Source organism: Pinus tabuliformis, chromosome Q, assembly GCF_031772625.1.
Source record: "Pinus tabuliformis cultivar Carrire ecotype Pingquan chromosome Q, CPIR1, whole genome shotgun sequence".
NCBI classification, from domain to species: domain Eukaryota; kingdom Viridiplantae; phylum Streptophyta; class Pinopsida; order Pinales; family Pinaceae; genus Pinus; species Pinus tabuliformis.
The window spans coordinates 314,794,803-314,820,436 of NC_142296.1; the positions used below are offsets into that span (position 1 = coordinate 314,794,803).

Genomic DNA, 25,634 nt, shown 5'->3' on the forward strand with positions numbered 1-25,634 from the left:
ACTTGGCCAATCTCACCCAGCGCAGGTAGCCTTCATTAGATTTGACATTCAGCGCAGGTACAGAGTGGAGCAGTTGACATTCAGCGCAGATGCTCAGTGGAGCAGTTGACATGATCCTGAAATTGCTTGTTTTTTGAGTGTTTTCAGGTGGAGAACTGATCTGAAGTGCTGTGGTTTGCTGACCTTGTTCCTCTAGGGGTAAGAACAACGTGTTTAGGGACTTTGGATCCCTTAGATTATTGACATTTCATGCTTCATGCTGTGAGGCACAAAAATGTCTATAACAGTGTTGCCCCTTTTTATAACAGCCGAGCGAAGATATCAATGATGCAAAAATAGTTAAGATAGCGATACGCCAAACTGTTAATTCTAGTTATCCATTTGTTCTCTTGCGCTGATTCAATGTCTCCTTTTCCTTTCCTTGGCTGATATGCTTCAATTTGGATCGCCTTGTCTACATGTGGTTCCCTGCCAAAGGGACAACAATTAACTTTTCCCTGTCTTTTTCTTTGGATGTAAATCTTTCATTTTTCCCTTTTTCTGCATAAGAAAATGGCAATTATTAGTTGTTTTCCGTTACACACAAATCCATAGATTTTTCCATAATTTCTTATTATTTACCTAGTTCATGATGCAAAGGGATTATGAGTTTTAAAGAGAAGATGACAAAATAATCAATAAAAGCATACCTTCTTCAGTACTCCACACACCCACCTGCTTACCGTTTTTCATGCCCTCATGAAAACAGTGTAGTTGACATGTAAGGCAATGAGAGAGTAAGTCAGAGACGGGATCTCATGTGGTGGTCTACAGCCATGATGCCTAACTAGGTGTTCAAAAAGATGGCTTGTCTGACCCTCAGGCATCTCATACAGGGCTTGGTACTTAGGTGCAGGGTGCCAAATAATCAGACTCCTGAACCTATATCCTAACCAAGATGGCCCTGCCCTCAAGATAAGTTCACGAAAGAGACTCAAGCGATCAGTAGCTAACTTAAAGTTTTCATAATTAAATGGTTCCCTGAGTTGGATATTCAGATTAGAGGTCTGATATCGAAATTTAGCATTTGAAATGGCAAGGTCCTTGATGGTAAAGAAGTATTCTATCCCTTGCCAATTGATTGCTGTATGAATGGGTCCTAATGCTTCAATCATGCCAGGAGTCCTCATGAGATTCCTATGTTTATTCCACAACTGTAATGGATCTCTAGGCTTAGCTCTTACCCATAAGTTTAATCCGTTTTCTTGTCTTTGGAAGGCATAATAGGCTTTAAGCCATTTGATTTGATTAACTCCAAACGAAACAAATTCCTGCAGTTGGATATCCCCAATGAAAGGCCGTAGGGGTTCTGCTCTGTCTCTTGATCTAACACAAGGTTATGCAGATAGAATTCACACAATAATCTTTGAACCTTTACTCCATAGTGCTTACAAAAATTTATAAAATCATCAATAGTATTAATTTGTATAGGGGCTCCTGCTTTGACAGCCTTAATTTTCAATTGCAAATATCATTTCATTAAAAACAAGGCATAATTCTTAGCTGGGGATCTACATGCTAAGACGTTAGTGTACAAAGAGCATAAGGTATCCATCTGCTTGATAACTACATCTAACCTATGAGTTACCTTTGTGACTTTCTCATCTTCCTTTCACCATCCTTCAAAAGCTTGACTTTCGAATAAATTGACATTCATTAGCTATTGTTGTAATTCTTCATATTTTTTGCGAGAAACCATTTGTTCTGTGAGTTTTTCTACTACTTGTTGAGCTTGCATCAAACCCTCTCGTAGGGTTACTGTCCTCAGATCACTGTCCCACATAGTAATGGAAAGTGGAAGATTTACTTGAATCTTCTTATTGCGTCGCATCGTGTTTATGGTTTGCATTCCTTCAGAGGGCTGTGCCTCTATCTGAACTTCTTTGTCACAGGCCAATATATCATCGGTTTGTACTTCAACATGAGCAACAATTGAATGCTATTCATTTTGGTTTTGAATGGTAGACTGCACTTCAACAGGGTTTTGAACAACAGACTGCTCCTCAATAGGGTTTTGAACAGCAGGTTGGACTTGAGTCCTCCGAACCTTTTTCTTGGGGGGTCTCACCGGAGTGGTTGCATGTCTTACCCCTGAAGTCATTTTTTCTCTCTTTCTCATTTTCAAAACCCTGATTTGTTGTCGAAGTCGTGCTATCACATTCAGCAATCTTTGTTGTTATTTTCGTAGTCTTTTAATTTCTTCTGTTTACTTAGGCCTGGACTGTCACCTTGGCCAACTCCCTGGTTTTCTTCTTGGGGTGCTCCTTCATTGTTCTATTTGGGTTGCTTAGGAGTAAAAACCCTAGCTGGTTCTGTTATTTCCTAGGTGACTTCTTTTTCCACCTGTTAGACTCAATCTTGTCAGTCCTCTGTCAGAGTCAAATTCACCACGGTTCATTTCTTGTCATTTGCAGTCATCAAATGCCATTTTGGTTAAAAAGAGTCATTTTAATTCTTGAGTCCCTTGAGTCCAGGGTTTTGTCTCCAGAAGTGTGAAATAATGCTTGCAGGCCAGAAGGAGGTTCAGTAAGTTTTTATTTCAGGAATGTCACCGTCAATAATGCGAGATTGATTCTTCTTCAAAACCCTGTTTTGAAGAAGAAATCATCAAATGTGCTTTTGTAATAAATATGTAATGTGTCAAAGTGTTTCGAAATTGTACAACTCTTCAATGGCAGCAGCGTTAGCTACTCCTATCCCTGCAAAAGAACAAACAGAAAGAACATCATCAGCACAAAGAGACAAAGAAAAATCAAACGAAATAGAGTGTGCATTCAAATGCCAGAATGCCAAAATTATACAACTTGGTGGGCCAAATATCAGAAGATGAGGTTAAGGAGGTTATTGTGCTGAGTGCTTCTGCAAACAAACTGGCAAAGTTGAAGGAGAATGCTGCGGAATATGCTGGTCTCATCATGGAGGAGCTTGATCCAGATCATTTAGGATACATTGAGATATGGCAGCTTGAAAGCCCTGCTACAGGGCATGGTGAACACTTATGGGAACGAAGGATGTGTAAAGCACAGCAAAACTTTGAGTAAGACTATGATTCCCAAGCGTTGGAGAAGTCCCATTTACAGATTCCTTGAGGTCGCAAAGGATTTTGTCCACGAGAACTGGAAGCGCATCTGGATCATATTACTATGGATAGCCTTGAATGCTTGTCTGTTCACATGGAAGTTTATGCAATACAAGCACAAAGCTGCATTCCAGGTGACGGGTTACTGCGTTTGTGTAGCCAAGGGCGCTGCTGAGACGTTGAAGCTTAACATGGCTCTCATTCTCTTCCCTGTATGTCGCAACACAATCACCTGGCTCAGAAAGACCAGGGCTAGTTCAATTGTTCTGTTTTGATGACAATATCAACTTTCATAAGGTGATGGCGGTGGGAATTACAACCAGAGTATTCATTCATGGGGTGGTGCGTCTCTCTTGCGACTTCCCCAGAATTGTTTTAGGTCTCGACCTCAAGTTTATGGCTACAATAGGACGTGGGTGCCTCTCACCTCACCTCGAGCCCTCTGGATACCTGATGATTCCACTTCTCATTATATCCTTGAAAGAGTTGCAAAGATTTTTAAAATTAATCTTTTTGAAAGTCAGACAGCATTATCTGATTCAATAGAGAATGATACAAGGGAGTGAACCAAGTCACGCAGGTAGTGATTATAATCTACCATATGGGAATGGCATTTCAACCACCAAATATCATCAATTCCATGAACTCTCAGCCTTTCATCCAAAAGATGGGATTTGAACTATGACAAAAGATGCATGCTAATAGCCGAAGGCCAGTTGAGCATTATTGAAGGGCCACGCGGCGCACTAGTTAAGTGGCACGGCGCACTGAGAAAGCGCGGCGCACTGGGCGCCTCCACGTAGTGTGTTTTTTACATGGGCACGACGCATTGGTGTGGCGCGATGCACTGGGTGTGCTGCGCGGTGCACACAGCCCGGAAGCCTGAGAATTGCCCAGATTCACTCCAATTGCCCAAAAACGCGTGAATTCGCCGTGTGCCAGTTGTCTGTGACGGAGAACAAGGAGGGGAATATAGCACATGCTCGTGCCGCTATCGAGGCTGCAGCTGATAATGGCGCTCAGCTTGTAGTGTTGCCGGAGATATGGAATGGTCCATATTCAAATGCTAGTTTTCCAATATATGCTGAAGACATAGATGCTGGTGGAAGTGCATCTCCTTCAACATCCATGCTTTCTGAAGTTGCTCGTAGCAAAGGGATCACAATAGTTGGTGGATCAATTTCGGAACGTAGTGGTGATCGCCTCTACAACACATGTTGTGTATTTGGAAAAGATGGAGAACTGAAAGCTAAACACAGAAAGATACATCTTTTGACATTGATGTTCCTGGAAAGATTTCCTTTATGGAATCCAAAACACTTACAGCGGGCAATACCCTGACAATCGTAGACACAGATGTAGGGCGTATTGGGATTGGAATTTGTTATGATATCCGCTTTCAAAAATTAGCTATGCTGTATGCAGCAAGAGGTGCACACTTAATATGCTATCCTGGAGCTTTCAACATGACTACTGGTCCGCTTCATTGGGAGCTACTACAGAGAGCCAAGGTAGTCGATAATCAGCTGTATGTTGCTTCATGTTCACCTGCTCGTGACATAAATGCAGGCTATGTTGCCTAGGGCCACTCCACTCTCGTTGCGCCGTTTGGAGAAATTGTTGCAACAACGGACCATGAAGAAGCAACAGTCATAGCAGATATTGACTATTCCCGAATAGAGGAAAGAAGGATGAATATGCCACTTGAAAAGCAGCGACACGGTGATTTGTATCAACTCGTTGACGTTAAAATATTGGACAAAGAAAAGCATTGATCGCGTTTTACTCATTGACACCCAAAAAACATTGATCGTGTTTTTCATATTCGCAAAGGTTATTGTACAACTAATTTTATCTACATTGATTATAGTACCTGCCAGTTTCATCCAATATAAACGACTATGAATGCAATGAATAAACATTTTGGCTAGAAAGGAAATGATGTTGGAGATATGATTATTGATACATCCACATCAGATCATGGAAACATTTGAAGATTGCCTTACACCTACAAAGAATGTGATAATGCATGAAAATACAATGCTTGAGACACCGCATCAGAGCCCTGGTGATACCTCTACTGATAGAGATAAACAATATCCAAGGAAAAAGTGAAAATCATCATCAAAAACAGTTGGCATTAAGGAAATCTTGTCTGAGAACAATAAGATGATCATTTCAAACCTTAAGATGGCTAAGGAGGGGTGGATGAAACGTCATGAAAAATATTGTAATCTGTTTGAACGGAGAATGGAGATGTATGAGAAATATCTGAACTACCATGCAATGAATGTGCAACGGATGATCAATGTTGAGGAGCTGAAGGTGAAGAGCCGGAAACCGTAAAGCAAAATTAAAGCGAAACATCTACCACAGCAAAAAGAATGGAAACAATATAGAGCATATAGCGGCTATGAAATGCTCTCAGGACACGTTGGGAGGTATTCTTGTAAAACTAGACATCTAGATGCTGATTATAAAAAAAAATTGGTTTTAATTCAAACGGGGAAGGTGATAAGTCAAAGCCTGAAACACCACAAAGACATCTACCATGGCAAAGAAAGAGGAACCGACGGTCTATTTTTGGCTGCAGTTGCAAAATCAAAGGGTCTATGTTCCAGATTCCATCTTTTAATTGGTCATCAACAAACAAAGTGTAACGCTACTCCTTTTTAGAGCAGACTTTTCCTATTCTCACGATTTTAGGTGAAACCGCCCCTGTTCTCATCGATCTGTTTTCTCATTCCTGAGTCTATTTATTGTAGGAAAAATTATGTCTAAAGGGTTCTGAGTTCTGAGTTCTGGGAAAAGGTGAAGGAATAACTCAGTGTTTGGCTGTACAGTTTTGACAAAGGATTAATTAAATGGTGCAGCTCTGATTTATAAGATTCTTGCGGTATGAGTTTTGGCATGTGTTTTTCTCTCTGTTTCATATGTATCATGTGTTGTTTTGCAGTCCATTCATGATTGTTTCCAGCTGAATACTTTCAGGTGAGAAAGGTATAATTCAGTCATTGCTCTGCCTTGAGGAAGTGTTCAGATTTTATGTGTTTTCTTCTGCCTGGAAAGGATTTATATATTAATGCCCTTTTTAGCTTTCTTAAACAGTCTTTTCACCCCATTTAAATTCAATTCGATTTGCTAAAACCTCATGCTTATCTCGCCTTATGAAATATCCTGTGCCTTTGGTTAAATCTCTGCTCATGCTGTCCTTGTCCCATACAGCCCAGCAACTTAGTCATTCAATCAAATATCCCTCATTCAAATTTATTTACTAGCCCAAAATCAGTTCACATTTTTAGTCATCTCGCACCCTATTTCTCATTTTATCGAGATTGACTGGAGAGAGCCCTCTCCTGTCCTCGTAGGGCTAGCTACAAGGCTGAGCTTGGTTTGATGTTGCCTCGATTTTTTCCTTCTTCAGCCTGAGGCAGATTTTAGCGCTAACACCACCCCTTCTTCTTCCTAGTATTCTTCTGGTGTAGTCTGGCTGGGAACAGATTGTTTCTCTTCTGTATCACTTTTCTCGCCTGTCATACTTTCATCATGAACAGGATGATTCTCTTCTTCTTCTTCCTTGTCGCGTAATTCTTCGGGTGCATTTTTGTCCTTAGCAGAATGCTCTTTTGGTTCTTCTTCAATATGGAGGCCTAGCGGGCTGAGGGGTTGGGCATATTCACCCATATTGGCTAGAATTCGGGCCAATTCATCCTCTTGCAATGGATTTTGCAATGGGCTCTCTTTGCGTTGCTCTGTCTCTTCCTCCTCCTACCCAGGCTGCTTGGTCTCTTCCTCCATTTCTCCTTCCTCATTTCCTTCCAATCCTTTCTCATTCTCTTCTCCTTCCAATTGCAGAGGTTGTTCATCCCCTAAATCGTCTATCTCCATTAGTTGGCTAGTATTCCCTTGGGAATTTTCCAGCCTCCCTCTAATCTGTGCCAGTCTGACTGATTTTCTTCATTTCAATGGTCTATTTGGTGTACTGGTAGCATGCTTACATTTTGGGGCTGGCATAGTCAATCCCCCATCTATCATGGCAATTAGCTCTTCCCAGCTGCTCTGTTGCTGAGCAAGACTGTGGCTAACTATTAGCCGTATCAGCCATGGTGACTTACCACTGATTCTACATGTTGCGATTTTTTCATACTTTGGGAAACATCATGAAGTAATGAATTTAAAAACGCAGGCAAGTTCACAAAGCATTTTTGTTTTAATACGGCTAAGAGTTTAAGGTGTTGTGGTCTTACCATGTCTTTCCTGCCTTCACAGGTGATGTAGCTCTAGATGATCTTCGCCAATTCTGCCCACGGCTCCCCCAATGCTGCTGGTAGGACGCCCTTTCCTCTGACTGTTAGGTTCTGGTCTTCATCTTGGAAGATTTTTATGATCTTTCACAGTCTCTCCTTCTTTAGAGTCCACATAGGTCCAGTGGCTAGTAGTCCCGAGACTTCTGCAATTATGTCATCGGTGACTGTTATGTGTCTCCCCCTTACTGTGGAGTGATATTCTTGCAAGTTCTGCAATAATTCTATTGCTACAGTCTTGTTGGATTCCTGTAAATTATTAAGATAAACTAACCATCCTACCCTTGCCAGGATTTTCCGTGCAGCATTAGAAACTGTCAATACCTATGGTTCTCTCCGAATTGATCTTCCTCCCATGCTTTATTTCGTTGTAAAAATGTAGAGACGGCAATGGAACAACAGGCTATTCAAACTATTAGAAATACCGTGAAAATAATGAAACAACAGGGCTTGTTCAAATCTTGAGTCACTTACTAATTGCTACAGAGCATAATACGGAAATGGCTTAGGAACAACAAGCCATGCAAATTGAAAAACAATATACTATTGAGCCTTGCTATTCCCAAGTAAAAATTTTTCCGAATAATAGTCTAACACGTATACCAGCAAATTATGAGGTCACCTGCCTCCCCCCTGCAATGTGATAGGCCATCCTCGGCCGTCAAATGAGGGAGCGACGTGCCGAACTGCCATAGTACAAAGTCATAAAGGAACAGCATATGTCGAAATGCCATGTTTTACAAAAGGAGCAGATTGCCGAAATTGAGGTGTATAGTAGGATCGCTTAACAAGTAAGAGGATTTTGTGATATGATGCGAGGTTGGGAGGATAGGACAGTTGATGTGCACAAAAAGTCCGATGCGGTCATTATCAACTTTTTTCGTCATGATTGGTTGTAATATATTTTCATGTGTTTAATGGTTCGGGGAAATGATATACATAATCTTATGTGACATATTACAAAGGTATAAGACAAAGAAGGGTGTTGATGATTACTATTGGTGTATAAGGAATGTGACTTCAATACCATTAACAGAGCTCTGCTGCCGACAGGTGTCCATAACCTTGACAGAGTTGTTGGTTTCACCCATGGAACCATGATCCTTTGTGTATGCTTAGGAAGTGCTGTGCAATGTCGAAATGGAGGTCATTATGCTGGCTTGGTAACCAATTAAACGATAATGCCATTCACCAGGAAGGAGTGAAAGGTGGGCAGGCCAGCTCGTGATGAGACCTCTTGTTCGAAGGACTCTTTATTTTCTCTGATGTGACTCTTGGATCATATCCCTGGTGTGGTGGCCATAGTGGGAATGCCACTTCACTTTCCTCCTTACGATCATTGTAGGCTGGCTATTGATGAGACCCCCTATCCTGCATTTGACAACCCATAAGTTATATAAACATTTTTCTCTTTTTTTTTTTCTTTTATAAAGTACTTTCCTATTTATACACAAAGGGTGGTTCAGCACTCCTTAAGAGTAGGAATGGTGGAAGAAGTCATAACATCTCAATAGAAAAATATACCCTTTGTTCTTATTCCTTAATAATGATGAAAGAACATTATGGGAATTCAAAAAAAAAAGAACCACCATGATAAAGATAACCAATCATATCAGCATTAGTAGGATAATGATAGAAAAAGTGATGGATAATTGTGTCCTTTCCTCTTTCCTCTTATCAATTCAAAGCAATTTCTTATAAAAATAGTGATTTTATATAATTTATTGATTTCAGTATGCTCTAATTTTGTATCCATTGCATAAGTGTATAGCTGTGCTCCAAAAGACTCGAAATTATTATATATTGAGAAGAACAACAGTTGTCCTTTAATTGGAATAGCAAGGAGAACAAGGATAAAGAAAAGGAATACGAGAATTTTTTCATTTTAAAAAGGAAGAGAAAAAAATACAAGTGTTGTTCCTTTGGAAAAGGAACAACAGAAAACGTAAGTGTCATCCCTTTGGAGAAGGAAGAGCAAACCCCAAAAGTGTTGTTCCTTTGGAAAAGGAACAACAAAAAACGCAAGTGCCATTCCTTTGGAAAAGGAACAACAAAAACCAAAAGTGATGTTCCTTTTGAGAAGGAACAGCAAAAAACGCAAGTGTCGTTCCTTTGGAAGAGGAACAACAAAAATCAAAAGTGTTGTTCCTTTGGAAAAGGAACAGCAAAAAATGCAAGTTCCATTCCTTTGGAAAAGGAACAACAAAAACCAAAAGTGTTGTTCCTTTTGAAAAGGAACAACAAAAACGCAAGTGTCGTTCCTTTGGAAAAGGAACAACAAAGTGAAAAAGGAATGGCTAATACAAAAAGTGTTGTTCCTTTGGAAGAGGAACAACAAAATGAAAGTGATGTTCCTTTGGAAAAGGAACAGCAGAAAAACAAAAGTGCACACAAATGTTGTTCCTTCAAAAAAGGAATAGAAAAAACAACAGTGCTGTTCCTTTTGAAAAAGGAACAGCAGAAAAATGCAAGATGTTCTTTTTGAAAGAAAGGAATCAACAAGATAGTGAAGGTGATGTCCCTTCTAAAAGGAATAACAAAAACAATAGAATTGTTGATTCTTTGAAAAGGAACAACAAAGTGCAAAAAAAAAATATGTACAGAGAATAATTTATGCTAACAAAGAAAAAGAATTATGTACAAAATGTAAGAACAGTTGAATCACTTAAATGAACCAGAGGTGAGGAAGATTTCGCTTCCTCCTCCAAAATTTGCATGTCCCAGTCTTCGTGGAGTTGCTGGTAGAAGGATTCCCAAGTAAGTGGTTTGCAGTATAGTCGAACTCGGCGGCCGTTTGCCTTGAAGAAATGTCTAGATCCGTCAATGGTGATTAGGGTAAGGATGCCATTATCATGTACCTTCTGGATTTCATATGGCCCCAGCCAACGAGTTTGAAGTTTCCCAGGAAAATCCTAGAACTTGGAATCATATAAGAGCGCCCAATATCCTTAGCAGAAGACTTTCTTTTTAATGAGAGCGTCATTCCATTTAGTTCACTACTGTTGGATCGATGCAGTGTGTTGAAGGGTATAGAGCCTGATTTCATCTAGCTCATTGATCTGCTGTAATCTACTAATCTATGCCTCGTTTAGATCTAGACCAACTTCTTGTGCTGTTCGCAGTGTTTGGATTTTGAATTATATGGGAAAAATGAGTTCCTTTCCAAACACCAATTGGTATGGTGAATAGCCAATAGTGCTTCTCCATGTTGTTCTATAAGCCCACAAGGCTTCTGGTAATATTGCAGCCCAGTCACGTCTATGTGACGCAATGGTTTTTGTTAAGACTGTTTCTATTATTTTATTGCCGCTTTCTACTTGACCGTTTTCCTGTGGGTGGTATGGAGTGGTAATTTTATGCTGGATATGATAGTTTTTTAGTGTTGCAACAATATTGTTACCAGCAAACTGTGGTCCACCATTTGTAATTATATCTCTTGGAAGCCCATATCGCACAAATATATGGAACAAGAACTGTATGACAGAATCCTCTGTAGCTCTCGGCAATGCCTCTGCTTCAACCCATTTGGTGACATATTCTGTTGCTACCAAAATATATGTTTTCTGTTTCAAGGATGGGTTAATAGGACCAATGAAATCGAGTGCCCATTGCTCGAAGGGTTCAATAACCAGCTATGGATTCAGGGGCATCTCGTTAGACTGACCAGGGCGTCCTGCTCTTTGGCAACTGTCACAAACTTGAACGAACTTCTTTGCATCTTTGAAGATCATGGACCAATAATACCCTGTTTGTAGCACCTTATGTCCAGTTCTCCGATCGACAAAATGTCCACCACGTGGTCCATGATGACAAGCTTTCAAAACTGTCAAAATTTTCATCCTCCTGGATGCATCTCTTGATGTGCATATCTACCCCTGTATGGAACAGGTAGCCCCCAATCCAAGAAAATCGAGCACTTCGTTGGACAATCTATTTTCATTCATTGGCGGTCAGATGTTTCGGTAATTTGCCTACTGCTAAGTAATTCGCAAGATCAGCATACCAGGGTGTTTTAACAGTGACAGCAAACAGATGCTCATCTGGAAATTGATATTCAACTGCTGCAGCATCCCCTGGTTTGGGAATTTGCGAGAGAAAGTTAGCTACAGGATTTTCTTTTCCAAGTCGGTCCTTGATTGTGATATCAAATTTCTGCAATAAAATCACCCATCTAGTTATTCTACCATTTGTGATTGGTTTATTTGCTAAATATTTTATGGCAAAGTGATATGTATACAAGATAATAGGATATCCAGTAATGTAATGCTTAAACTTATTGACAACATGTATTACAGCTAGAAATTCCTTTTCAGTAACAATATAATTCAATTCAGCAGGGGATAAATTCTTGCTAATATAATAAATTGCGTATGGTTTTTTTATCTTCTTCCTACCCAAGGACTACTCTAATAGCTGTATCTGAGGCATCTGATGAAATTTGAAATGGCAAGTCCCAATTTGGACCTCTAAGGACTGGGGCTGTTGACACAAGCCTCTTTAGATCCTGGAAAGCATGGTCACATTTTTCTGTCCAAAGAAAGTCAACATTACCTGTCAATGCATATTGAGGTGAAGCAATATGAGAAAAATGTTCTATAAATCTTCTATAGTAACCAGAAAATCCAAGAAAACTGCGTACCTCTGTTTGAGTGGTAGGAGTGGGAATTAGAAAATTTATTTAAATTTTGGCTGGGTCTACCTGTATGCCAACTGCTGAGATATAATGGCCTAGAATAAGTCCTTCAGTCATCATTATATAGCATTTTTCATGGCTCAAACAGAGCCTAGTGGCAATGTAGTGTTGCAGGACTTTTTCCATTGTGTCCAATGCTAGGTCAAAATCATCTCCATATGGTGTAAAATCATCCATGTATACTTCGAGTCCTTCATTTATTCAATCTGAAAAGATGCAGAGGATAGCGCTTTGAAATGTGGCAAGAGCATTGCAAAAGCCAAAGGGTAGAACTCTGTAGGCGAATGTTCCCCAAGGACAAGTAAAAGTAGTTTTTTCTTGGTCTTCAGGGGAAATTTGAATTTGATTGTATCCACTGAAGCCATCTAAGAAAGAAAGAATTTCTTTCCTGCTAGAGTGTCTAATACTTGGTCAATGAATGGAAGGGAAAAGTGGTCTTTTGTGTTGCTTTATTTAGTTCTCGATAATCTACACAAATCCTCCACTTTCCATTCTTCTTTGGTACCACAACCAATGGAGAGACCCATTTACTGTTGGAGATAGGGTAGATGAAATTCACATCTAAAATTTTTTGAAGTTCAACTTTTACAATGTCTTTTAGATGAGGATTAAGTCTCCTTTGTGGCTGGAGAACAGGGCTCACATCCTTTTCTATGTAAATGTGGTGTGTACATAACCAGGGACCAATTCCTTTCATATCAGGATAGTCCCATGCAAATCCTTCTTTGTATTTCCTCGGTAGTTGGATGATTTTCTCTTCTTGTTTGGAAGTCAGGTTGGCATTAACATTTAAAGTCTTTCCTGGGTCAATTTCTACAGTTTTGCTATTTGAGACAGAGGTAGTAGGTATTGTTTGATCATGTGTATCTTTAAGAGGATCTTCTTCTAATTCATTATCAAATGCTGCTTCTATCATGTGACATTGTATGCGGGATCTGGGTTCATCTTGGCTAATAAAATTGTTAATGGCATCATCTTCTGTTTGGTCTTTGGAATCGAGGGCCTCTTCTATGGTTAATGGAGATCTAATATTTTCAGTGAGGTATGATACATGATGCTTGTTAGTTTTTATTATTATGATACTTGGCTGCGCTGCGGGATATAAAGATATATTCTTGATATTTTCCCCTCTAGTTATGGTCATACTGCCTTGTCGACAGCCAATGTAAGCATCGACAATTGCAAGCCAAGGTCTGCCTAAAATCAATGGATGTCCATCAAGTCGGTTTTTTGGGTTTATTATCAGAAAATCGGTCGGATACTCCTAGGAGTCAACGGATACCATGACATCGTGTAGTGTGCCTTCTGGCTGAACCACAGATCAGTCAGCCAGTTCTAGTAAAGTGGAGGTTGGTTCTACTGATGTAATGCCTAGTTTTTAGCAAGTGGTGGTTGTTAAGATATTAATTGCAGCTCTTAGATCAACTAAGGCATTTGAGAAGGTTTGTCCATTGATTTGTACAGTTACTATTGGATTTCCTAGGTCTTCGTATTTAACGGGTGTTCCTTTCCCTGATAACAAGTCGGATAGAGTGCCAACTACTTGGACTTTTGGGTTATTTGCTATTTTCCTCGGTTTCTTTATACATAGCTCTTTGATAGTCTTTGCATATATCAGGATGTCTTGAATGGCTTGGAGGAGTGGGACTTTTAGGTACAAATTTTGTAGTTCTCCCGGAATGTCAAAATCAGGGTATTTTATAGGTTGAGGTATAGTTAATCATTCTGGGAATGGGGGAGAGGATGTGGTTGCTAGATCATGAGTTTGTTGTCTGGTCACATCCTATTCTTGTGGTGGTTGTTTTATAGGTAACTGATTTTCAACTTGAGCTATTTTATCTCCCTCTGTTTCAATGATACACCCAGATCTTAATTGAAGGTCATTACACTCCTTTAGATCGGTTCCTATCTCTTGTGTTTCAATTATTTGAATGGATTGGACCAGTCTGTTATTCGGATTGGGGTTGGGTTGGCCTGGGAGTTGTGGTCTTAAGTTAGGCTGGGGTTTTTGTTGTAATGGTGGTAGTGTAGGTTGAGGGAGCAGGATGGTTCCTACTGGTTGATTCGTCGGTCTTTGACAGTTTGTTTGCCAGGCTTGACTTTGTGAAGTAGGAGGGGTCCATTGTGCTGGATATGCATTGTTTTTCCAATATGGTGGGGTATAGGGAAAATTTGAGCAATTGGGTTGCCTTGCTTGATTTGGCCATGGAGATGATGAAGGAAATGATTGCTGTGACCAATTTTTGAAGGGAGGTTGATTTTGCCACATTATATTATATTTTTTAACATGATATTGTGGAGGCTGAAAAGAAGAAGCTGGGTCTGAAAACATACATGATTGTCGCGGCAGCCATTGACAACGCTGATTAAGTAGTGTTGGTATCATCCCATGACCCCCTTTTCCTCCTAAAACATATCATTTACCCATTCCTTTTCATCATATATCTCTTAGAATCCTTGAAAATTGGTTAGTTAATAGTCTTATAGTTATTAAAATGCATTGAAATTGATTTAGGAATTTTATGTTGAAGAATTAGAAGTTTTTGGTGAAATGGTTACAGGAAGTTCCAACATCCTGTAATTAGCTCATTGTTTGACATGTGGCACAACAGCTGGGCTAGAGCGAAAGGCATGGATGAAAAGTAGAATGTCCAAGCATGGACAAACACCTATCCTATAGCCGAATCGACCCTCCTACATGCGCAGTCAACTCAGGTCAAAGCATGGCACACTGGCGACAAAGGCAGAAACAACAGCTCATTCTAATTTGATTTAGTTTTTGTTCTTTTTGAAATCAGTTAGGATAGAAACATTTTTAAAAGCTCGATGTATTAAAAGCGGCAACAGCCAAATTCCGAATGTACATTCATTATCGAAATCACATGGTTGTGCTAGACATATGTAAATACAGTCCGAGTAATGGATGTAAAGGTTAATCGTTGTATCATTATGAAACAGAGTTTTTGAACTTAATACTAAGAATCCAGTTACAGTTACGACTTGTGTCTTGTGCATTGATTTGATAGCCGGTTGAATATAGTCCAGTGTACCTCTGGAACGTGGACGGGCCCTGCGTTCAACCGGTATACTGTCCTTTTCATTTTATTCGCACTTAGGTTATTATATGGTTTGCACAGTAGTTACGATTGGATTTCGATTTCAATAGGTATTATATGGTTTGCACAGCAGTTACAATTGATTGAGTTTCGATTTCAATAGCTCTTGATTTCCATCGAATGTATACGGTTTGCGTTTGTGGTAATGCCTGAACAGTCATCACTGAGATCTTGAAGTGCGTCCTGTAAGGGATTCGATCCCTGTGTTGTCTTTTAAAAGAACTGTCATAAACTTTGTTTTCATTTCAAAATCCATTTATGATCTCTGTATATTTTTGATATTGTATAAATATTAGTGAATGCTGGGTGTTTACTAAACAAGGGTTTTATGTGTAATGTCTTTGTAAGGAGATTGAGATCATTGTTGCAGTGATACACAGTGTTTAGGTTCAGTGTTTAATTTGGTAAATGCATTTAATGATAGTATTGTAATCAGGTATATTAGCAGAGTGACCTGAGTGTTTGGATGATAGGTGACATACCCCAGTATTCCGTAAAGAAGCCCTGTGACCTACATCATAACCACTTAGCCAACAATCCTTTATGTCTATATACTTTAGACGCATGCCTCTAAGCTTACGCATCTTGGTCGATAATAAATATAGTCTAGTCTAGTACCCTAGCTAGAACACTACATTTTGGCGCCGTTGCCGGGGAGGCGTACTTAAAGGATTCAAACAAAAAGAAAAAATCTCAACACACAAAAATAAACAAAAACATAGTTAGAAATCATGTTCATTTATGCCTAGATTTAGAGACAGTCAAGGTAGATTTGTAAAAACCCCCCACCATCTAAAAACCAACCCATCATCATCAGGAGCAGACTCTCTAGGGAATACAACACCAGCTGAGGAAGTTATCCAAACATTGGAAGAAAAATTTTATTCAGGACAGAAACTTACTCTTATTGAGAGGGAAACTTTATTCACACATAAATCGTAGAAGAAGCACTTTCCTAGACCTTCTACACAAGGAGAAAGTAGTACAGTTACCGAACAATCTTCCTTTCTCCTTTTTCCACCAAGTGACACTGACACAGAGAGACCAATTAGAATGGCTGAGGAAGGATCTGGATCAGTACCACGCCAAAGAGATGAAGAGGAGTCAACTTTTAAGTTCCCTATACATGAACCACAGGAGGATGAGGAGATCAAAATGAAAAACATATCCCCATCCGTGCTACCAAATTTCTATGGTATGGCTTCGGAGGATCCAGACTCATTCTTGTTCGAGTTTGATAGTGTATGTCGAACTTATGGCTATACAGATGATGCCCATAGGCTTAGATTGTTCCCAGCCACATTAAAGGCATCAACCTTAAAATGGTTCATGGGGCTAGGTGAGCATGCTATAGTTGATTGGGATGGCATGAGGAGAATATTTCTAAGGAAATATCAGCCTTATTGCAGATCCAAAGACTCTAAAGATGATATCTTTAGAATGAGCCAGCAAGAGGATGAAACCTTACAGGAATATCTAGAATGGTTTGTCTATAACTTACAAAAATCTAAACACCGAACTATGCCTCTTGATCTAGTCCGCACAATATTCTTGAAAGGTATCCGAGAGGAATACATGGATGATCTCAACTTGATGGGCAAAGGTGACATTTCTGCCTTACCCTTTGAAGAAATCGCTGAGTTGTGCGAAAAGTATTCAAGGAGTAAAGCTAAAATGGGAAAGAGAAGTATGTCATCAAGGGTCACAAAAACTGCCTCTGCAAGTGTCACCAGGGCCGAAATAGGGAATCTTTTAGAAGAGTTTAAAACAGATTTGTTAAGCACTCTAGGGAACCAAATTGACACGCTAAAATCCAAGAAGAAACAAGAAGATGAAGATCATATCATGGCTATTTTCTGCCCAAAATGCCGAAAGAAACATGCATTAAAAGATTGCCCTCTAGAGAACATCCAAGTTTGTGCTTTCTGTACTGAACATCATGATATGTTTAACTGTCCTAAAGTTAAAGTTTTGTAGAACTGTAATATGGCAGCCAATACAGAGATGGAAAACGTGTATTACATGGGCACAAATCGACCATGGCAGCCAAGGCCAGCACCCCAAGGTATGTTTCCAAATCAAAATCTGCAATTTCCTATGAATGATCAAATGTATGCACAAAACTCATGGAATGTACCCATGCCATGGCAGCACCAAAACCAACCAAAAAACCAATGGAGACCGTCTCAACAGTACTCCCAATATTATCATACATATCCTCAATCATACCCACCTTACTCACAACCATATCAACAATACCAACAGCCGTATCCATCACATTCTCAACCATATCAGCAGTATCCTCAGCAAGTTGTCTATCAGCCCCAACCTCCTCAACAAGCACTGCCTGCTCCTCCACCAATAAATGCACCACAACTGCAATTTATAGCTAACTCACAACCTCCCAGACCCACTCAAATTCCTGCTCAAACTGTCACAAATCCGAATAATAGAGCAGAGAGGCCAGCCTATAATGTAGAAGAAGGAACCTCATATTCCACACTGCCTTTACAAAACATTAATTTGAGGTCTGGTAGGGTGCTCCACAAAGATTCACCAATACCAGATAAGCAAGAAGAAAACTCAGAAAAGGAAAATGAAATGACAAATCAAACAAAACCAAACAATGATACCAAAGATAAACAGATGCAATCACTGCATCCACCTTTTCCAGACCGATTGGTCCAAATAAAACCACCACTGTCTATACCACAATTTGATGTCTTAGATGAACTTAAAAATGTCTACATAAAAATTCCATTGCTGCAAGCTATAAAAGACATTCCCATCTATACTAAGGCCATCAAAGACATATGTCTCAAGAAACCTGCTAGAAAAAGGATTGATCCTCAAACCATTCATGTCATAGGACATTTAGCAGGCCTTATGACCAATACCATCTCCATGGAAAAGTATGTTGATCCTGGCATTCCCAAAGTGACCACCATCATTAACAACATACAAATTCCAAACACTTTGATAGATCTTGGAGCCACAATCAATGTCATGACTCTTGAAACCATGAGAACACTCCAGCTCATAAATCTGCAACATACAACGATTGTTCTAGAACTAGCTGATAGGTCCAAAGTCATTCCTGAAGGGATTTTGGAAGACATCATTGTCTCACTGGACTCTTGGGAGTATCCAGTGGATTTCCTAGTCCTTCAACCCAAATCCAATTTAGGAGGACACCCTATCATCCTAGGTAGACCATGGTTAGCGACTGCTGATGCATTCATAGGATGTCGATCAGGCAACATGATCATTTCAAGAGGGACAGAAAGAAAACAACTCACCCTTTATCCATCGGCACAATCACGAGCAGTAACACATAATTTGTGGCTTGATGATAAATTTAATGATAAAGAAGAAGTACAATCTGTTTTTAGCATTGACCAAATCTATGATTTCCAGGAAGACAATAATGATTTGGTAGAATTATTCCTTTCTCAACCTGATATGTCTGAAAATTTGAGAAATGAACAATATCATGCTGCAGATGTACTTTTGGCTCAAAACTTTCAAGAAACATGCACCATCCAATCCTTGCAAACTACATTTCACGACATTTTTCCAGTTCAATCCATCACCAATACATAGAGTCAGATCATAGAGATTAGTCCAGGGAAAACTCTGAACATAGGCAATCACCTAGACTCATCTCAGCAAGAGAAATTGATTCGACTCTTGAGAAAATACCAAAAAGCCTTTGCTTGGGACTACACCGATATGCATGGGATTCACCCCGACACATGCACTCACCATATCTATACAGATAGCACCATTAAACCAGTGAGGCAACCATAGAGAAGAATTAACCCCATGCTCCAAGATATTGTCAGAGAGGAATTGCAAAAACTTTTGAGAGTTAATTTTATATATCCTATTTCTGATAGTCAGTGGGTATCTCGATTGGTTATAGTACCCAAGAAAAATGGTAAGTGGCGCATTTGTGTTGATTACAGACAGCTGAACAAAGAAACGCTCAAAGATTACTTCCCACTGCCATTTATTGACCAAGTGTTAGACACCCTAGCTGGCAAATCATCATTTTCTTTTCTTGATGGTTTCAGTGGCTACAACTAGATCAGGGTCGCCTCTGAAGACCAGGACAAAACCACATTCACCTGTCCTTGGGGTACCTATGCTTACAATGTTTTTCCATTTGGACTTTGTAACGCTCCAGCTACATTTCAGAGAGCTGTGTTAGCTATTTTTGCTGATTTAATTCATGATTGTGTTGAAGTCTACATGGATGATTTTTCAGTATATGGCAATTCATTTGAACATGCATTAGAAAATCTTGAGAGAGTTTTGAAAAGATGTATTGAAGCTAACCTGTCCCTCAGCAATGAAAAGTGCTTTATGATGTTAAACGAAGGGATAGTGTTAGGCCACTATATTTCTTTTCAAGGCATCCAGGTTGACCCAACAAAGATCCAGATCATTGTTGATTTGCCAATTCCACAGAATCAGAGAGAGGTAAGAAGTTTCCTTGGGTATGCAAGCTACTACAGAAGATTCATTGAACGTTTTAGTAAGATAGCTTTACCTTTGTTTAAACTTCTAACCAAAGATGTACTTTTCAACTGGAATGAGAACTGCCAACAAGCATTCGAACAACTCAAAAAGAAACTATCTACCGCACCAGTCTTGAGAGGGCCTAATTGGAGCCTACCATTTCATATCTTTACAGATGCATCTGACACTGTAGTAGGTGCATCATTAGGCCAAAAAGAGGAATCTTGTACTTATGCCATTTATTTCATTAGTAAAAATCTAACACCTGCAGAGTTAAACTACACAGTTACAGAAAAGGAAACACTTGCTATAATTTATGCTGTGAATAAATTCTGGCATTACATAACTAGTTATGAGGTCTTTGTACATACTGATCATTCGGCCATTAGACATTTAATGAATAAACCAATAACTAGTGGCAGAGTTACCAGATGGTTACTATTGTTACAGGAATTTAACATCACAGTGTTAGATAGACCAGGCAAAGAGAACCAGGTGGCAGATTTTCTCTCTAGACTGCAAAATCCAGGTGAGGTTGTTCCAGTTGAAGATTCTTTTCCGGATGAAAACTTATTTTCAATTTCCATACTAACTCCTTGGTATGCTGATTTGGCCAATTATTTGTCTATAGGAAGGACACCTCCACACTTTACTGCAAAGGAAAGGAAGAGAGTAGTCAAACAAAGTGCTAGATATTCATGGCTTAATGGCGATTTATTTTACACTGGTTATGATATGATTATTAGAAGATGTGTAAGAAATGATGAGGTAATTGATATTTTAAAATCTTGCCATGATGAACTGTGTGGTGGGCATTTTGCAGTGAAGCGGACAACATTCAAAGTTCTTACTCTTGGATACTACTGGCCATCCATTTTCAAGGATGCCAAGAAGTATGTAAAGAGTTGTGACAGCTGCCAAAGAATGGGCAGGCCAACAGCTACCGATGAGATGCCCCTTCAGCCCCAAGTTCACTTAGAGCCATTTGATAAATGGGCTCTAGACTTTATAGGACCCATTAACCCAACCTCCAATGGTAAGAAGTACATCTTAGTATGTACTGATTACGTCACAAAGTGGGCTGAAGAAAAAGCACTGGTTAGAGCAACCGAACACATAGTAGTCAATTTCCTTTTCGAAGAGATTTTTGTGAGGTATGGAGTACCAAGGGAAATTGTAACTGATCAAGGTACTCAATTCACCTCAAAGCTAGTGAAGGACATCACAGACAAATACCAAATCAAGCATAGGAAAAGTACCCCTTACCATCCGCAGGCCAATGGGCAGGTGGAATCAACAAACAAAACCTTGGAAGGCATCATTACTAAAACTGTTGCAATGAACAGGAAAATTTGGGAAGAGAAGCTCAAAGATGCACTCTGGGCTTACAGGATTACTTGGAAAGACACTACAGGATTTACACCATATCAATTGGTGTACGGCAAAGAGGTAATGCTTCCTATTGAGTTCCAAATACATACTTTTAAACTGGCTGCAGATTTACAAATTGATTTGGACCAAGCACAAAAAGAAAGAATTTAGCAGTTGAACCAGCTGGATGAGATGAGGTAGCAAGCAGAAGAAACCACAATCCTCATGTAAAAACAAAGGAAGCAGTGGCATGATGCAAATATTAAGAAGAAGCAGTTCAAGGAAGGTGACTGGGCTTTACTTTTTGACTCTAAATTTAGAGATCATAAAGCCAAGTTCACCACCCATTGGATGGGCCCATACCAAATTGTTCAGGCTTATGACAATGGTTCAGTCAAGCTCAAAACTATTGATGGAGAAGATCACTCCTTTACAGTCAATGGTCATCGCCTAAAACTATACACCAAGCCCATCAGCAAGCAAGATTTTCTCGATACACTATCTCAGCAAAGAGAGGTTGAGGTACTGCAGCCCTCAGCTGCAGTATCACTGCCTTAGTTTCATTTCCTTTCAATTTCAGAGTCAAAAAGAAATAAAAAAATTAATATAAAACAAAAACTAAAAAAAATATATATATATATAAAAAAAAAATAATGGGTTAGATGTGAAAACCAGTCTCTGGCACACTCTAACCCCGAATTCCTACTTGAAAACCAATTCGTTGGCGGGTAAGAATTCTCTTTCTTTTGTTCACTGTTTGATTTATCAGCGGAATCATGACTTGAGGACAAGTCAAAATTTTAGTCGGGGAGAGAGGCATCAGCACTTTGTTCTTTTATCTCTCCATTGTAAATTCTTAAAGATTTCTTATCCTATATCTTCACTGTAAATTTCCAAAGCAGCTTGTTCCAGCATTCCAGACTTCAATAAATAAGCTGTTTTGTCATTGTTTTATCTCAGAGGGACCTGGTTATAAACATTATGCAGGGGGACCTGTTCTGTCCAGACAACTATGCTACCAACACCAGCAGTAATGGGACCTGTTAAGATATTCAAAAGGGACCTGTTAAAGAAATTGACACCAAGGGCTACTTCAACAAAGTTTCATCAAGCTTCTACAAGGATTTGGGCACCAAGACTCCATCAAATGCCCAAGCTCAGTGAACCTGTATCAATATAAGGAGCTGCATGAACATTTTCAAATTTTTCTCAAGGGACCTGTTACATCTTCAAATTTTTCTCAAAGGATCTGTGCATTCAATCTTTCTTAGAGGACCTGTTACAACAAGCAAAAGAACAGTCAAAAAGGGACTAGTCCTACTCAGCATGTCAATACAACAGCAACCAACAAAAGAGTCATATGTTTCTTGTTCTTAAACATTTAATTTCTTAGATTGATTTTTAATGTAAATTTGATGACTGTGGCTGTTACGATCGATTTCAAGGACACCTACATTTCCTATCATCCCTTATTCCACCGATTCTTATCATTTCTTCAACCTATTCATACTTCTAAACCCATTACCAGCACTGTTACACAGTAATCTCTCACTGCCTTCCTGTCAGTCACCCTGCTGTGCCCAGATTCCACAATCACTAAGTTCTTGCTCCCTGAACTGGTTAAAAACCCATTTTTCCAAAGTTTTGTTCATCAGCGCGTCTGTCCCTAAAATAACCGCGATGACAGGCGCCTTGTAGTGTATGCTGTGCGCTGCCAGCGCGGAAGAACATCACTTTTCCGCGATGGCCTACAGCGCGCCTTTCCCGTGTGCTTCCGCGCTGACATGACTGTCCCAGTTATTGAGATGCGCCGACAGCGCGACAGTTTCCTAATAATCCGCGCTGATCCAGTTTGGGCGAATTTGTTCAAACAACCAGCCTTCCAGATGACTCCAGGCTTGGTTGTTAGCTTTGTGAATGTCGACTCCCTTCTATGGCATGACTGTTCGACCCTTTGCAACCGTTTCCCTCAAAGATAAGCTCATCCTTCCACCCTTTTAGGAGGCTCCTTCTCCTATATAAACTTCCACCATTACCATGGGCAGCTAGTTTTTGGATAGTTAGACATAGCTTGGATTGTATAGAGCTTATAGTGCTCAGATTGCTGCTACTATAGGTATTTGGTGTGCTAGGTGTGGAAGTGATTGATTGCTTAGGGAAGGTTGTTTTGTGTTGCTTGTGTGAGAGAGAGAGTTGTTTGTCTTGGGAGAATCATCCTCAAAGGTGAATGCTTGAGATACATGCTGACTGGCCCCTCCTGAGAAGGTTACCGACGTCAGAACATTTGGTTGTACTCTTCTCTATTCTGATTAATAATAGATGACTGCTATTATTGTTCCATTCCCATTTGTACTAGCAATGGTTAAATGTGAATTACATCTTTTCTGACCGATGTATGGTTGCTTTTACTAGATTTCACGCTTGTGTTTGTTTCCTCTTCGTGTGTGCAGGTATCCATTTGCGGGGATCGCGGAGGATTGTGACCAGCCAAAGCGAAGGAGCGAAGGCAACATCTCTTCGTCAAACAACAGCGCTGGAATCCAAGTAGGTGCTCTTTACCTCTTGTTTAATTGTAATTAGGAACATGCATAGCAGCATTGTTTGATTGTTGCTAGACCCTTGCTGGGCTAGTAGGGATCGCCTCTATCCGTAGAGGGGATTTACCTCTCCAACAATTTGGCGACTCCGCTGGGGATCAACCTTTTTTGTCTCTTGAGTCCACTCTTGTGTTTGACTTTGATTGGTCTTTTTTCCGAGATTTTGGGATTGTCTCTCTGCTTATAAACTTTCTGGGTACATCTGGGAAGTGTCTTGATTGTTAGAAGGCTTTTTGCTCTTGGTTTGGGAAGTTTTTATTTTGGCCTTGCTCGTTTTGCTCTCAGCGCGTTTTAATTCCGAACAGTCGCGCTGACATCGCGACCCTGTTCTTTGGTTTTCTTTCCATCGCGCCTGTACGTCTAACAGCCGCGCTGACCTCGTTTTCAGAGACAACGCGCTTTATTCGTGTCCTTCCGCGCTGACATCGCGCCCCCGCTTCTTTGTATTTCCTGTCATCGCGTCTATGTGTTTTATTTCCGCGCTGACCTCGTTTTTCCGAGACAGCGAGCTTTATTCCTGTTCTTCCGCGCTGACGTCGCAAAGTTGCTAAAGGGCTCCTCCTGTCGGCGCCGAGTTGCTGAAGGCTACCCGCGCTGATCCTGTAAAATTCATTTTTGACCAAATTAGCCTCCTGAACCTTTTGCTTTGACTGTCCCTTCTTCTCTCCACTTGCTTTGTGACTTGCTTTTCATTGTCTGAACTCTGAACTCCTTGATTGCGAAGTTTGGATCCATAGGGTTCCGTTTTGCTTAGTTTTGGTCTCACGAACACCTTCCCTTTTGCTTTCGCTGCTTGGTTTGTGTTTACACCGTCACTTTTTCGATCGCTGAATGGTTTTGAGTCTCTAATTGGCTGGTTGTAACTCTCTTCCTTCGGGTGTTTGCCCTTCTCTGTTGATTTTGCACTCTAGCCCTAGGACATCTAGCGGCCATGTGTGTGTCAAGCGTTCCGTAGGGATCTTGTTTTCTTGTTTGATCAGCCAATTTCGGATTCGTTTGTGCACTTGTTCAGTAATTGTTGAAGTGCTTTGGGTCGTGTTTCCGAGTGTTTTTCACTTTCTCCTTGCTTGACGTGCCGAGCTTAGATGACACAGCTCGTGCGGAACTTGATCTTCTCATTGATTTGGAAATCGTTGTTGGGTGTTTTGGGAACTTTGTGTGTTTTCATTAGGCAATTACATTTTGCTTGGTGTTCTAGTTCCTCCAAATTATTCTGGATGCTTGGTGTCACTGAAAGAAAATCAAACTAGTAGCTTTGCTTTTAAAAAGTTGAAAAGGAAAAGAATGTTTCATTGATTTGCATTTTCAAAAGAAAAAGTTTCCTTTCCTCGCTTTTAGTTGCATTAGGCTGTTTGATTGATTGTGTTCGTTTTGTTTGATTGAAATCTCTTTACCCTTCCATAGCCAGAAATCATCGAACGAAATGATTCTCTTTGACATGTAGTTTGCATCTAGGTAATTGTGAGAGAACATACGATAGGACCTGAAATCGAAACTTAATCTCAAGATCAACTATAAAATGAACTGAATGAATCTAAAAATGCATTGGAACTAAATGCAAATATCTAGAGGTCTAGGTTAGAGACGTGTTCCAGCGTCTTTAAACATAGTCACTGTTGTTTCACATTACGGTTGGGTGATTCCTCCCTCTGTGACTCGATAGTGGTCTAACACGGACTGTGCTCCCACGTACCGTCGCGTATATAGGGAGACCCCACTAGGCTTTTATCCTTGATCCATAGGAAGCCGAGTCTGCCTCCTTACGATTCGCAATGCAGTGAACACAACATTCACGAAGATTGACCACCCGTACCCTAAAAAGTATTCTGTGGTTTTGCGAAAAGTTTGGCACACCTTTTACCTAGAATCTCCAGAGCAGTCACTTTTGATCCTTTTCGAACTCCCTAAATG

At 40.0% G+C, this 25,634-nt stretch overlaps 1 pseudogene; it reads left to right on the top strand.

Annotated features, from left to right (window-relative positions):
* Nucleotides 1-3,084: 3,084 nt before the first annotated feature.
* Nucleotides 3,085-5,036, top strand: LOC149219462 (omega-amidase, chloroplastic pseudogene; annotated as a pseudogene).
* Nucleotides 5,037-25,634: the final 20,598 nt, after the last annotated feature.